Here is a 14,385-nt window from a genome sequence, read left to right as displayed (position 1 = left end):
GTCAGTTTCGCCACCTCCAACGTGACCACACTACTCGCCACATCTTCCCATCTCCCCCCATATCTGCCTTCCGCAAAGACCGCTCCCTCCATAACTCCCTTGTCAATTCTTCCCTTCCCTCTCGGTCCACCCCCTCCCCGGGCACTTTCCCTTGCAACCGCAAGAGATAGAAACATAGAAACATAGAAATTAGGTGCAGGAGTAGGCCATTCGGCCCTTCGAGCCTGCACCGCCATTTAATATGATCATGGCTGATCATCCAACTCAGTATCCCGTACCTGCCTTTTCTCCATACCCACTGATCCCCTTGGCCACAAGGGCCACATCTAACTCCCTCTTAAATATAGCCAATGAACTGGTCTCAACTACCCTCTGTGGCAGAGAGTTCCAGAGATTCACCACTCTCTGTGTGAAAAAAGTTCTCCTCATCTCGGTTTTAAAGGATTTCCCCCTTATCCTTAAGCTGTGACCCCTTGTCCTGGACTTCCCCAACATCGGAAACAATCTTCCTGCATCTAGCCTGTCCAACCCCTTAAGAATTTTGTAAGTTTCTATAAGATCCCCTCTCAATCTCCTAAACTCTAGAGAGTATAAACCAAGTCTATCCAGTCTTTCTTCATAAGACAGTCCTGACATCCCAGGAATCAGTCTGGTGAACCTTCTCTGCACTCCCTCTATGGCAATAATGTCCTTCCTCAGATTTGGAGACCAAAACTACACGCAATACTCCAAGTGTGGTCTCACCAAGACCCTATACAACTGAAGTAGAACCTCCCTGCTCCTATACTCAAATCCTCTTGCTATGAAAGCCAACATGCCATTTGCTTTCTTTACTGCCTGCTGCACCTGCATGCCTACCTTCAATGACTGGTGTACCATGACACCCAGGTCTCGCTGCATCTCCCCCTTTCCCAATCGGCCACCGTTTAGATAATAATCTGCTTTCCCGTTTTTGCCACCAAAATGGATAACCTCACATTTATCCACATTAAACTGCATCTGCCAAACATTTGCCCACTCACCCAGCCTATCCAAGTCACCTTGCAGTCTCCTAGCATCCTCCTCACACCTAACACTGCCCCCCAGCTTAGTGTCATCCGCAAACTTGGAGATATTGCCTTCAATTCCCTCATCCAGATCATTAATATATATTGTAAATAGCTGGGGTCCCAGTACTGAGCCTTGCGGCACCCCACTAGTCACTGCCTGCCATTGTGAAAAGGACCCGTTTACTCCTACTCTTTGCTTCCTGTTTGCCAGCCAGTTCTCTATCCACATCAATACTGAACCTCCAATGCCATGTGCTTTAAGTTTGTATACTAATCTCTTATGTGGGACCTTGTCGAAAGCCTTCTGGAAGTCCAGATACACCACATCCACTGGTTCTCCCCTATCCACGCTACTAGTTACATCCTCGAAAAATTCTATAAGATTCGTCAGACATGATTTACCTTTCGTAAATCCATGCTGACTTTGTCCAATGATTTCACCACTTTCTAAATGTACTGCTATCCCATCTTTAATAACTGACTCTAGCAGTTTCCCCACTACTGATGTTAGGCTAACTGGTCTGTAATTCCCCGTTTTCTCTCTCCCTCCCTTCTTAAAAAGTGGGGTTACGTTTGCTACCCGCCAATCCTCTGGAACTACTCCAGAATCTAAGGAGTTTTGAAAGATTATTACTAATGCATCCACTATTTCTGGAGCTACTTCCTTAAGTACTCTGGGATGCAGCCTATCTGGCCCTGGGGATTTATCGGCCTTTAATCCATTCAATTTACCCAACACCACTTCCCGATTAACCTGGATTTCACTCAATTCCTCCACCTCCTTTGACCCGCGGGCCCCTGCTATTTCCGGCAGATCATTTATGTCTTCCTTAGTGAAGACGGAACCAAAGTAGTTATTCAATTGGTCCGCCATATCCTGGTTCCCCATGATCAACTCACCTGTTTCTGACTGCAAGGGACCTATATTTGTTTTAACTAATCTCTTTCTTTTCACATATCTATAAAAACTTTTGCAGTCAGATTTTATGTTCACTGCCAGTTTTCTTTCATAATCCATTTTTCCTTTTCTAATTAAGCCCTTCGTCCTCCTCTGCTGGTCTCTGAATTTCTCCCAGTCCTCCGGTATGCTGCTTTTTCTGGCTAGTTTGTACGCATCATCCTTTGCTTTGATACTATCCCTGATTTCCCTTGTTATCCATGGATGCACTACCTTGCCTGATTTATTCTTTTGCCAAACTGGGATGAACAATTTTTGTAGTTCATCCATGCAGTCTTTAAATGCCTTCCATTGCATATCCACCGTCAACCCTTTTAGAATTAATTGCCAGTCAATCTTGGCCAATTCACGTCTCATACCCTCAAAGTTACCTTTCTTTAAGTTCAAAACCATTGTTTCTGAATTAACAATGTCACTCTCCATCCTAATGAAGAACTCAACCATATTATGGTCACTCTTGCCCAAGGGGCCACGCACAACAAGACTACTAACTAACCCTTCCTCATTACTCAATACCCAGTCTAAAATAGCCAGCTCTCTCGTTGGTTCCTCTACATGTTGGTTTAGATAACTATCCCGTATACATTCCAAGAAATCCTCTTCCTCAGCACCCCTGCCAGTTTGATTCACCCAATCTATATGTAGATTGAAGTCACCCATTATAACTGCTTTGCCTTTGTCGCAAGCATTTCTAATTTCCTGTTTGATGCCATCCCCAACTTCACTACTACTGTTAGGTGGCCTGTACACAACACCGACCAGCGTTTTCTGCCCCTTATTGTTTCGCAGCTCTACCCATACCGATTCCACATCCTCCAAACTAATGTCCTTCCTTTCCATTGCGTTAATCTCCTCTCTAACCAGCAACACTACCCCACCTCCTTTTCCTTTCTCTCTATCCCTCCTGAATATTGAATATCCCGGGATGTTCAGCTCCCAGCCTTGGTCACCCTGGAGCCATGTCTCCGTGATCCCAACTATATCATAATCATTAATGGCTATCTGCACGTTCAACTCATCCACCTTATTACGAATACTCCTTGCATTGAGACACAAAGCCTTCAGGCTTGTTTTTACAACGCTCTTACCCCTTATACAATTATGGTGAAAAGTGGCCCTTTTTGATTTTTGCCCTGGTTTTGTCTGCCTGCCACTTTTACTTTTCACCTTGCTACCTATTGCTTCTACCTTCATTTTACACCCCCCTGCCCCTCTGCTCTTGTACCCATCCCCCTGCCACATTAGTTTAAATCCTCCCCGACAGCAGTAGCAAACACCCCCCCAAGGACATTGGTTCCATTCCAGTCCAGGTGCAGACCGTCCTGTTTGTACTGGTCCCACCTCCCCCAGAACTGGTTCCAATGCCCTAAAAATTTGAATCCCTCCCCCTTGCACCATTTTTCAAGCCACGTATTCATCTGCAATATCCTCCTATTTCTGCTCTGACTGGCCCGTGGTACTGGTAGTAATCCAGAGATTATTACCTTTGAGGTCCTACTTTTAAGCTTATCTCCTAGCTCCCTAAATTCATCCTTTAGGACCTCATCCTTTTTTTACCTATATCGTTGGTGCCAATATGCACCACGACAACTGGCTGTTCACCCTCCCCCTCCAGAATGTTCTGCAGCCGTTCAGTGACATCCCTGACCCTTGCACCAGGGAGGCAACATACCATCCTGGAGTCTCTTTTGCGGCCGCAGAAACGCCTATCTATTCCCCTGACAATTGAATCCCCTATTACTATTGCCCTTCCACTCTTTTTCCCCCCCTCATGTGCCGCAGAGCCACCCATGGTGCCATGAACTTGGCTGCTGCTGCATTCCCCTGATGAGCAATCTCCCTCAACAGTTTCCAGAATGGTATACCTGTTTAGGAGGGAGATGACCGCAGGGGACTCCTGCACTACCTGCCTACTGCTTTGCAACACTTGTCCCTTTTACCTCCCCCCTCGACTCCGTTCAAGGACCCAAGCAATCGTTCCAGGTGCGACAGAGGTTTACCTGCATCTCTTCCAACCTCATCTATTGCGTCTGCTGCTCTAGATGTCAGCAGATCTATATCGGTGAGACCAAGCGGAGGTTGGGCGATCGTTTCGCCGAACACCTCCGCTCGGTCCGCAATAACCAAGCTGACCTCCCGGTGGCTCAGCACTTCAACTCCCCCTCCCACTCCGTCTCCGACCTCTCTGTCCTGGGTCTCCTCCATGGCCACAGCGAGCAGCACCGGAAATTGGAGGAACAGCACCTCATATTCCGTTTGGGGAGTCTGCACCCCGGGGGCATGAACATCGAATTCTCCCAATTTTGTTAGTCCTTGCAGTCTCCTCCCCTTCCTCAGCCCCCCTGCTGTCTCCTCCCATCCCCCAGCCTTCTGGCTACTCCTCCTTTTCCCTTTCTTGTCCCCACCCACCCCCGCCCCCGATCAGTCTGAAGAAGGGTTTCGGCCCGAAACGTTGCCTATTTCCTTCGCTCCATAGATGCTGCTGCACCCGCTGAGTTTCTCCAGCTTTTTTTTGTGTAACCTTTGTTACGGGCAGCTTTGCCCAAAGAGCTCCGCTATAGGATCTTTGGCTTTGCCCATTCGTTTCCATTATCGATACTTCCTTCTGCCATTTTTGTTGTGGGCAGCGAAACAACTTAAAATAATCTTAAAAGAGGATGAAATCTTTCCAATGGGAACAGCTAATCTGTCTTGAAGTGGGCGCGGAGGGACGTCTCTTTCTGTCTGGCGCTGGGATATTGTGGTTAAAGGCAGGAGGAGATCGTAAACCCTCTGGGGATGAAAGGTCATCTGTGGTTGCCTGGCAAAGGTGGAGCCAAAGATCCTGGCGCGGCCCGGGGTGAGGGAGTGTGGGGGCCGGGGAGAGGGGGGGTGGGGGGCCCGGGGAGAGAGGGGGTGTGGGGTGAGGGGGTGTGGGGCCCGGGGTGAGGGGGTGTGGGACCCGGGGCGAGGGGTGTGGGGCCCGGGGAGAGGGAGTGTGGGGCCCGGGGAGAGGGAGAGTCTGCGGCCCGGGGAGAGGGGGTGTGGGGGGAGAGGGGGCAGCGGGGAGAGGGGCAAAGAGGGGGGGGGGGGGGGGAGACATTGTAGTGGGGGGGGGAGGCGAGGCAGTGCGGGGGGGGGGGGGGGGGGGTAGATAAGGCCTAGTGTGTGTGAAGTTGCGGGGAGGGTTTACAACGTTTCTTATTTAATGTCCCTTGTCTAGTCTGAAATAAAGCTCATCATTGAATATAACAATCAGAAGAAATATAATTGTGTGTGTTATATGTTTATATACATTTATATCGCATTCATGTATGTGTGTTTATAAACATTTTATTCTTTAACAAGAATTAACAGAATTATGAACTAACATAGTATATCACACACAGAATTATGAACTAACCTACTATATCACACATAAAAACTTCCCCCGCAATGTCAATTACCCTGCGAGTCGGGTAGGTTCCGGTTACTACAAAATCAACTCATACACGGCTTATGAGCCATTTAAAAATAAATTATTTAAAAAACATTAAAAACGAAAATTACCAGAGTCAAATTTTATTCTTGACAAGAAGTGACACAATTATGAATCTAACCCTACATCACGCACACAAACTGTTGCCCCGCAACATTGATTACACTGCGAGTCGGGTCGGGTCAGGTAGGCTCCGGTTACTAAAATAGGCGGGGGGAAATGCCCGGGATCACTTCTGTAGCTACTACACGTCAGCCCATTGTATTTCGCAGGGGTGGCCTATCTTGCTCCGCTATAAGATCTTTGGGAGGAGCTGGTGAGATTGAGTGAGAAAATAGATAGATAGAGGGAGAGAGAGAGAGAGAGGGGGGGGAGAGAGAGAGAGAGAGAGAGAGAGAGAGAGAGAGAGAGAGAGAGAGAGAGAGAGAGAGAGAGAGAGAGAGAGACAGAGGGATATATAAACTCCCTTCCGAGTGACTGATAAAAACAGCATATGATTGCACTGAATTAAAACTTGATATTGTTGATACGATTGCACTGAATTAGTACTGTGGATATTGTTGATATTGATATTAATACTGTTGATATTGATTATTAATATAGTTACTATTACTAGGTGGCAGTATGAGTCTGCCTTACCATGGCATACAAAACTGTACCTAACATTCCCCAATTATAGAAAAAACTAGTGTTTTCGCACCTGTCCCACAAAATAGGTTTTATTTAAACTAAAAAAGAAGAGAACGTAAATACAAAATAAACGAATTCGTTCCATATAGGCTGCTGGAATATCCAGGGTCTCTACTCTTCAACCTTCGGGATGAAGACTGGGAACCCTGAGTTCCTACGGTCTATAGAAGACACTGATATAATGATATTAACAGAAACATGGTATCGAAAGGATACGTTCATTCACGGTCATGGTGCCCTCAGTAAAGTCATGGTTCCCTCAGTAAAAACTACTGATATACATAAGGGCAGAACCTCCGGGAGGGTCTTGGTGTGGTTCAAAGAACTAGAAAGTCACATTACACCAATAAAACAGTGGAAATCACATATACGGTTGAAACAAGACAAAGAAATTGGAATAATTGGAAAAGCTATATACAGTGTTTGCAAAAGTTTGAATACCCCTTGAACTTTTCCACATTTTGTCACGTTACAACCACAAACGTAAATGTATTTTATTGGGATTTTATGTGATAGACCAACACAAAGTGGCGCATAATTGTGAAGTGGAAGGAAAATGATACATGGTTTTCAAGTTGAGAGATTGTCTGCCAATTTATAATCTCTTTTTAGGGAATGGTAACATTCTAATCTGCTTTGGCTTTTGGATTCTTTATCCCAATGTTCCAAGTACGTTTCTTTACATTGTTTGATAATTTGGTTCACTCTAACCGGTGATTGGGGGTCAGTATTGATCTGGGGCCGGTCAGGGTTTAACTGGATAGGGTTTAACTGAATAGGGTTTAACTGAATAGGGGTAGTTAGTCTCAGTACCAACTGCCAAGTGAACTCTTTTCTGGGTCCCCTCTTGTGTTTGAAGGGCTTTAAACTGGAGGGTATCTGGGGGGCTAGATTGAAGGTGATCCAAAAATGTAGTGCTCTTTTCTGGATATTTATTATCAGTGGGTATCTGCCTAGTTCCGCCCTTCATGCGTTTGTTGGTGTTTTCCTTTGGATACCCACTACCCATGAAGAGGACATGACTTCAGAATTAAGGGACAGAAGTTTAGGAGTAATATAAGGGGGAACTTCTTTACTCAGAGAGTGGTAGCGGTGTGGAATGAGCTTCCAGTGGAAGTGGTGGAGGCAGGTTCATTGGTATAATTTAAAAATAAATTGGATAGGCATATGGATGAGAAGGGAATGCAGGGTTATAGTATGAGTGCAGGCAGGTGGGACTAAGGGGAAAAAAAGTTGTTCGGCACGGACTTGTAGGGCCGAGATGGCCTGTTTCCGTGCTGTAATTGTTATATGGTTATATGATACAGAGGATGTTCCGACAAAATGCCGCATGCATTTTATGTATGTTTTCGTTGTTCGTTGCCTGTTTTATTGACTTTGAGAAAGCATTTGACTATATTTGGCATGAACAATATTACAAACTCCTCGGCTGTGGTATAGGAGAAAAGGTGTATGATCTTATCAAATCAATGTACCTGAATAATAAATGTGGTGTTAAAATTGGGGACAAACACACTGATCTCTTCGCCCAGAGAAGAGGCGTCCGGCAAGGCTGCAATCTGAGCCCGACACTGTTTAATCTATATATCAACAATTTGGCAGTAAAGTTGGACCAGGGCACAGCGCCGGGCCTCTGTCTTCTGGACGGAGAGGTAAAATCCCTGTTTTATGCGGATTACTTGGTTCTGCTGTCCCCCACAGAACAGGGACTGCAGCAACAGTTGGACCTACTTGATGAGTACTGCCAAAATTGGGCACTGGCAGTAAATCTAAAGAAAACCAACATCATGATTTTACAGAAAAGACCCAGATGTCAGGAAGATAAATACAAATTTACTCTCAATGGTACTGTTATCGAACACACTATGAGCTATACTTACCTTGGTCTAACTGTTTCAGCATCAGGGAGCTTCAATATGGCAGTGAATGCACTAAAAGGGAAAGCTCGAAGAGGTCTGTATGCAATAAAAAGAAGATTCTACAACATCCAAATCCCAATTAAAATCTGGCTTAAAATATTTGACAGTGTAATCCAGCCTATTGTGCTTTATGGTAGTGAAGTATGGGGTCCGCTCAGTCACCATAGTTATAGTAAATGGGAAAAACATACAACGAAGGCCCTGCATGCGGAATTTTGTCGGAACATCCTCTGTATCATATAACCATATAACCATATAACAATTGCAGCACGGAAACAGGACATCTCGGCCCTACAAGTCCGTGCCGAACAACTTTTTTTCCCCTTAGTCCCACCTGCCTGCACTCATACCATAACCCTCCATTCCCTTCTCATCCATATGCCTATCCAATTTATTTTTAAATGATACCAATGAACCTGCCTCCACCACGTCCACTGGAAGCTCATTCCACACCGCTACCACTCTCTGAGTAAAGAAGTTCCCCCTCATATTACCCCTAAACTTCTGTCCCTTAATTCTGAAGTCATGTCCTCTTCATGGGTAGTGGGTATCCAAAGGAAAACACCAACAAACGCATGAAGGGCGGAACTAGGCAGATACCCACTGATAATAAATATCCAGAAAAGAGCACTACATTTTGGATCACCTTCAATCTAGCCCCCCAGATACCCTCCAGTTTAAAGCCCTTCAAACACAAGAGGGGAATCCAGAAAACAGTTCACTTAGCAGTTGGTACTGAGACTAACTACCCCTATTCAGTTAAACCCTATCCAGTTAAACCCTATCCAGTTAAACCCTGACCGGCCCCAGATCAATACTGACCCCCAATCACCAGTTAGAGTGAACCAAATTATCAAACAATGTAAAGAAATGTACTTGGAACATTGGGATAAAGAATCCAAAAGCCAAAGCAGATTAGAATGTTACCATTCCCTAAAAAGAGATTATAAATTGGCAGACAATCTCTCAACTGTTAGAGACATAAAGCAGAGACAGACCCTCACCAAATACAGGCTAAGTGACCACTATTTGGCAGTTGAAAAAGGAAGACAGAAGAGATTCTGGCAACCAAGAGAAAACAGAATATGCGGCCACTGTTTGACAGATGAGGTTGAAACAGAGGTGCACTTCCTCCTAAAATGCAAAAAAATTGACAAAACAAGGAAAGCATACTTTGACAAACTCAGTCGAGCAACCACAGATTTTAAAGAACTAGATGATTTATAAAAACTAAGAATAATCCTTGGCGAAGGAAATACGGCACATCTTGGTGCACAATACGTAACAGCATGCCATAACCTGAGAGACGGTGAATGACCAACATGCACATATGTATGCACACACTAATCGACATTAACTGACACTAAGAAATGAATATTGAATTGCTAAACTTGCTATTGTGTTGTACTGCTTACAGTTGCAAGAATGTGTAGCATCAATAAAGGGCTATAGGCCTATTGCAAGTTTATGTACAGGGACATATCTATCCATGCACTGTATACTTGTATTTATATTGATGCATTTTAAATATGGATGTCATGTTTTATACTTTGGCAATATAACAATGTTTTTTTTATCATGCCAATAAAGTTTTTAAATTGAAAAATTGAATTGAAAATTGAGAGAGAGAGCGAGAGAGAGGGAGAGGGAGAGAGGGAGACAGAGAGACGGAGACAGAGAGAGAGGCAGAGATAGATAGGTTCAAGGAGAAGGGGGAAAGATTTAATATGAATCCGAGGGGTAACATTTTCACACAATGGGTGGTGGGTTTATGGAACAAGCTGCCAGAGGAGGTAGTCAGTGACGTGCGGTGAGGTCAATGGCTGGGGAGGCACTGTCTTCTACCCTATCCTAACTTAGTTGTGTGTGTTAGTTGTGTGTGTGTGTGTTAGTTGTGTGTGTTAGTTGTCTGTGCGTGATGTGTCTTGGAGGAAAGGAGAGAAGGGAGGAAGGAGAGAAGGGAGGGTGGGAAGTAGAGAAAGGAGGGAGGGAGGGAGGGAGGGAAGGAGAGAAAGAAGGGAGGGAGGGAAAGAGAGAGTGGAAAAGAGAGAGGAAGGAGGGAAGGAAAGAGAAGGGAGGGGGGTAGAAGGGAAGGGAGTGAGGGAAGGGAAGCGAAGGAGAGAAGGAAGAGAGAGGGCCGGCGGTGGGAGTGGATGTCGGGGTCCCGAGCCGAGAGTTTATTACTCCAGCGTGTGGCCCAATTGGGAGCTCTGGCTCAGCGGCTCAGAGCCTCCGAATCGGCCGCTACAAATCAACGAATCAACCTCCCAGTCAGCGGCTGGAAAGTCAGCGCCGCCAGCAGTGGAATCCAGTACTGCGGCGCCGCTGCTAACGTGGAGGGAGAGTGAGGCAGCGTCAATGTTTTCAACGTTTTTCCAGTTAAATGGGTGATTGGAACGTGAGTCTGACCATAAAATGCCAACAAACAACAGAAAACGTTGTCGGCATTCAGCAGGTCGGGTAGTGTACAGTATCTGGAAATTTAGGGTTAATATTTCTGAGGTAAATGGAGCAGCAGATTGAATCGCTGCCTCACGGGGCCAGAGACCCGGGTTCGATCCTGACCATGTTCACTGTTCGGAGGTGAACATTCTCCCTGTGACCGCGTGGGTTTCCTCCGGGTGCTCCGGTTTTCTCCCACATTCAAAAGACATGCGGCTTTGTAGGGTAATTGACCCTCTGTAAATTGCCCCAAGTATGTTGGGAGTGAACGGGAAGGTGGGATAACAGAGACCAATTGGTTATCGATGGTCGATATGGACTCGGTGGGCCGAAGGGACTACTTCCATGATGTACCTCTAAAGTAAAGTAAGCTCCACTCTTGTCAGAAAATCAACCTTGCACTGCCGCTCAATAGAGAAAACAAGACGTCATCAATACAGCACAGGAACAGCCCCTTCAAACCACAATGTCTAGTTTATGGAAGGATCATTCAGAAGCCTGTTAACAGAGGAGACGGGGCTGTTCCTGAGACTGGTAGTAGGCGCTTTTAAGATTCTGTACTTTCTGCCCGACAAGAACAATGAGAAGAAGGATTGACTGGGGTAGAACAAGTATTTGATTATGTTGGCTGCTTTTCCATGATGAGGGATGATCTTGGAAGAGATGTAAAACATCATGAAAGGAATGGATCGGGGAGCCGCACAGAGACTCTTGCCCAGAGGAGGGGAATCAAGTACCAGAGGACATAGGTGTAAGGTGAGGGTGGAAAGGTTAAATAGGAACCGGAGGGGTAACTTTGTTCACACAATGGGTGGTGGGTGTATGGAATGAGCTGCTGGAGGAGGTAGATGAGGCGGGTACTGTCGCAATGTTTCAGAAGCATTTAGACTGGTACATGGATGGGAAGGGAATGGAGGGTTATGGTCTGAGCGCAGGTATATGGGACTAGGGGAGATTATGTGTTCGGCACGGACTAGAAGGGTCGAGATGGCCTGTTTCCGTGCTGTAATTGTTATGTGGTTATATGGTTATATGGTTTAGAAGGTATGGGCCAAACGTGGGCAGTGCAGGTCGGTTCAAGAACCTAATTGTTGTGGGTACGGAGCTGGGAATGGGAGCTATAATGAACCTGTCGGTTATGTTAATGGAATAGAACAGTTCCTTCAGCCCACATCAGACCGCAGTGCCTCTACCGTATGTGCCCCGACCACCGCTCCAGCAGCGCGTTCCAGGCACCCGCCGCCCTGTGTAATGAAACATGTCCGGCACATCTCCTTGAAAGATCCCTCTACTGTGCTAAAATCGATGTCCTCTCATCTTTGACTGTTCCATGAACTTCTCGCAACATGGTCGGCGCCCACTGTACCGCCCAGGTCAGACCTGTATTTTACCGGATTGCTTGTAAAAACAAGGCATTTCACTGATGCGAGGAACATTGAACAATAGAGTATGATTGTTTAAGAAAGAACTGCAGATGCTGAAAAAATCGAAGGTAGACAAAAATGCTGGAGAAACTCAGCGGATGAGGCAGCATCTATGGAGAGAAGGAATGGGTGACGTTTAGGGTCGAGGCCCTTCTTCATTACAGTGCCTGGTATTGAAGTGATGTTATTGTGTCTGGTATTGAAGTGATGTTATCACCCTTCATCAGACTGGTGTGGGGGTGGGGGAGGGGAGGGGGCGGGAAGAAGAAAGGAAAAGGCGGAGACAGTGGGATGTGGGAGAGCTGGGAAGAGGAGGGGAAGCAGGGAGACAGCAAGGACTAATTGGAGAAGTCAATATTCATACCGCTGGGGTGCAAACTACGCAAGTGAAATATGAGGTGCTGCTCCTCCAATTTGCGGTGGGACTTACTCTGGCCATGGAGGAAGCGAGGTCTGTATTTTACCGGATTGCATTCAAAAGCAAATAATTCCACTGTCACGAGCAGGGCCGGCTTAAGCCGATTTGATCGATTGCTGCCAATTGGGCCCCGCGCCTAATGGGGGCCCCGCACTAATGTTCCGTATTTCGTACGGAAATACGAATTCTCTTTGTTAAATAAAGATTTTTTTTAATTCGCCATCCGAAATTTTTTTAAACGACCATGTATAACAACCGCTGCACGGCCATCAAACGATGTGTTAACTCGTACTGTTAGCACTTCTTAACATGAAGTAGTTAACAAGTTGTTATACAATGTCATCAATCTGCATCCATCCACATTCCTCAGTAAATGTTACTGTGTTTTGAATAAGTATTAATGACGCCATGTTCCTTTGAATAAAATTCACGCGTCGTCAATAATACTTGTTTAAAACACAATTACATTTACTGAGGAATGTAGATCGATGACACATTGAGAATTTATTTAAATTCACCATCATGAGTGAGGGCCCCGACCGCGAGAAGGGGCTTCTTCCTGGTGTGCAGGTTAGTCATTCGCCTACCGACCCACGTTGTGTCTCTCTGTGTTTTGCTCTCTCTCTCCCTCCCTCTATCTCTCGCGCTCTCTCTCCCTGTCACCCTGTCGCCTCAGCATTCCCGGAATCATTGACGTTTAGCGGTAGACAAAAATGCTGGAGAAACCCAGCGGGTGAGGCAGCCGCCTTTCCCGCTGAGTTCCTTCAGCACTCTGTGTTTTTTTTTTGGCTCTGAAGTTGAAGGTAGCTCAGCAGGACGGCAACGGCTCTGGGGAGACGGTTGCGTTTCTGGTCGAGACCCTTCTTCAGACAATCACAAGTACTCTCACCGACGAGAGTTCAATTCGTCTGAAGAAGGGTCTTCTCTCCAGAGTCGCTGCGCTGCCTGTCCTGCTGAGTTGCTCCAGCTTTATGTCTATCTTCAAATTCAATTTCAGATAAATACAATTTCTTATAACGTCTCTAGACCCCCTCTGGGACCATCTGAACACATCTAAACCCCCTCTAAACACAATCTATTCCCCCCCTATTCCCCTCTATAACACTTCTGAACATTTCTAAACCCATCTGAAGCCCTCTAAACATCTCTAAACCGTTTAAACCCCTCTAAACTAGGTGACTTGGATATGCTGGGTGAGTGGGCATGGCAGGTGCAGTATAATGTGGATAAATGTGAGGTTACCCACTTTGGTGGCAAAAACACGAAAGTAGACTATTATCTGAATGGTGGCCGATTAGGAAAAGGGGAGATGCAACGAGACCTGGGTGTCATGGTACACCAGTCATTGAAAGTAGCCATGCAGGTGCAGCAGGCCGTGAAGAAAGCGAATGGTATGTTAGCATTCATAGCAAAAGGATTTGAGTATAGGAGCAGGGAGGTTCTACTGCAGTTGTACAGGGTCTTGGTGAGACCACACCTGGAGTATTGCATACAGTTTTGGGCTCCTAATCTCAGGAAGGACATTCTTGCCATAGAGGGAGTACAGAGAAGGTTCACCAGACTGATTCCTGGGATGTCAGGAATTTCATATAAAGAAAGACTGGATAGACTCGGCTTGTACTCGCTAAAATTTAGAAGATTGAGGGGGGATCTTATAGAAACCCACAAAATTCTTAAGGGGTTGGACAGGCTAGATGCAGAAAGATTGTTCCCGATGTTCGGGTAGTCCAGAACAAGGGGTCACAGCTTAAGGATAAAGGGGAAATCTTTTGGGACTGAGACGAGAAAAACATTTTTTACACAATGAATGGTGAACCTCTGGAATTCTCTGCCACAGAATGTAGTTGAGGCCAGTTCGTTGGCTATATTTAAGAGGGAGTTAGATGTGCCCCTTGTGGCTAAAGGAATCAGGGGGTATGGAGAGAAAGCAGGTACAGGATACTGAGTTGGATGATCAGCCATGATCATATTGAATGGCTGTGCAAGCTCAAAGGGCCGAATGGCCGACTCCTGCACCTTGTTTCTATG

Source organism: Leucoraja erinacea, unplaced genomic scaffold, assembly GCF_028641065.1.
Source record: "Leucoraja erinacea ecotype New England unplaced genomic scaffold, Leri_hhj_1 Leri_400S, whole genome shotgun sequence".
Lineage (NCBI taxonomy): Eukaryota > Metazoa > Chordata > Chondrichthyes > Rajiformes > Rajidae > Leucoraja > Leucoraja erinaceus.
The sequence above is the reverse complement of the archived record's forward strand: the minus strand, read 5'-3'. Positions refer to the sequence as shown.